Raw genomic sequence first — 2,107 nt, 5'->3', positions numbered from 1 at the left:
TGTAACATCATGAATTATTGTAGGGTGTTAGTCTAGTTTGAGATGGTTCTGCTAAGCGCCAAGTGATGACCTCCCTGGCATCCAATTCCAAAGTACCTGACAACAAAAATCATACTACATTAGCAACCCACAACTAATTCAACTGTGGCGCTTCCAGGACTCTGTTCACGTGCTCATGTCGTCATGAGATTTTCACATGATTTATATTGGAGAAAGCACTGGACATAAGCCATATGAAGTAGTCATTCCATCCTCTCATGACATGCAATTAGGGTTGCATTTCAAATAAACGGCATTTTTGAACACTTTGATTAAATCATATTTCGAAAAGTATTTTAAACAAGTGCCTTTTTGAAGATAGAATTTATGTTTCATAGAACGTTGTATATTTATGCCATAATTGCGTAAATAATTTCGAAAAACTTGTAGTATGAGCTTACGGACGATTTAAACAAGACATAGGTGGCGAATACGATGTGGAGTTGCTGGAACCCGGGACATCGTCGTCGGCTCAACAGTTATAGCAAGTATAGATAACGATCATTAGTAAGGAATGGGTGTTTTGATGATGATGACCAGCTACCGTAAAATGATGCATACCGATTTGGTCCTTGTTAAAGATATTTTTGTTCTGTTATTGACAGTGATCAAAAGCCCACTTCGCCGAAGGAGTCATATTTATCCTGCATTTTCAATTGTGTATGCCAATCCAATGTGGCGTCCCAAATAAAGATTGTGACGTCATGGCTACAGAAAAATCAATAAAATCATGTCTTAAACAAGGGTCCCGTTCTCAATATATTAGTGTTAATTTGGTTTTTGTTTTAAATGCAACCCTACATACAATGTACAATGCCAAGATAAAAATATCCGGACAGTATACGAATATAATCCCGGCCTACATATTTCACAAATGCCCAGGCAAGACCGCCGAAGATTACATTTTCTCTGAATCCCCTTTTTCAGGCTATTGATTTTGTTAAAGTCGCCAAGAGTGAGTCTTTCTGTAATGCCTTGGGTCGAATTTGCAGAACTAGGGGGTTTCGGGTGTGTTATTCTACTTGCTTTAAATAGGGGGAGGTGGTTATCGCTATGCTGTTTGGCTTTTGTGGAAAATTATTCCCGCATTGCGTAATTTTCTTCATGTGTGTCGGGGAAAAATGTAATATCTGGCATGGTAACGAATTTGACATCTCTGCTGGTAATAGTTTATACAACGGAACGTTTCGAGCATATCATACCCTAATAATTCAACAAATATTACAAATTCAACTTTTGGTAAAATTTAATGCTATACTTTCTCGCGATTTTAGTGCAACAAAAACTTGCCCTAGTAACGATATTAGTAATTCAAAGAATCGACAAATGCCAAAGGCAATGTAAGGGAGGGAAACGACTTGTGGATAGAGCATCCAGATATAAATTAAATAACCAAAAAATATGTCCCACAGTCTTCGACCTTGCGAGATTATGGTTCAATATCTACCGTTCTTCGCAGCGGTAAATATCGGAAAAACGAATTCCGACGGCCAACAACGTTGTTGCGAGCATCCCTGTTCTTTTTTCTTTCAGCAATGTAACTATACGACATGGAAATTTACTATGACAACTCGAGTCAGCGAGATCTAACAAAAATTAACAAGAAATGTTAAATAATATGGAATCGTAAGAAACGATGGCAGGTGCTCGCACCGAAAGATGTGTGACATGGAAATTGGGTAGAGATATTTGTTGATGACCTGTTCGGATTATTGGCTGAAAATAGACCTGAAATTTTCGCGCTGCTATTAACACATCTTTTACAATATGTCGTGAAAATATCCATCCGTAGTTTTTCGCCCTTTTTCATTCCAGCGACGCTTGGGAATCACCAGCCAACACTCCCACCTAGCGTAAAGTCATTGACAAATATGTTGTCGACATCGGTGTTTCAGTTTCATATTTGATATTGGTATTTGATATGTGGCAGTTGATATGTGGCAGCAACGGATCTCTGCCATTAGTTCCAAGAAAAACACATTTTTACATAATAATTCAAAATCATGGTTCGATATTGACACAATCTAAGAGCCCTTCGTTGTCGTACATCGCTGACGGGTTGTCGAAT

General features: G+C 38.2%; 1 long non-coding RNA gene across 3 annotated transcripts in view; it reads right to left on the bottom strand.

The window, feature by feature from the left end:
- The window catches only part of LOC145445049 (uncharacterized), a 199,089-nt gene that overhangs the window by 165,495 nt on the left and 31,487 nt on the right, over positions 1 to 2,107 (bottom strand). The window lies entirely within an intron of this gene.

The sequence above is a fragment of the Botryllus schlosseri genome, chromosome 1 (genome assembly GCF_051294905.1).
Source record: "Botryllus schlosseri isolate E-star chromosome 1, Bs_hap1, whole genome shotgun sequence".
NCBI lineage: Eukaryota > Metazoa > Chordata > Ascidiacea > Stolidobranchia > Styelidae > Botryllus > Botryllus schlosseri.
The sequence above is the reverse complement of the archived record's forward strand: the minus strand, read 5'-3'. Positions and strand labels throughout refer to the sequence as shown.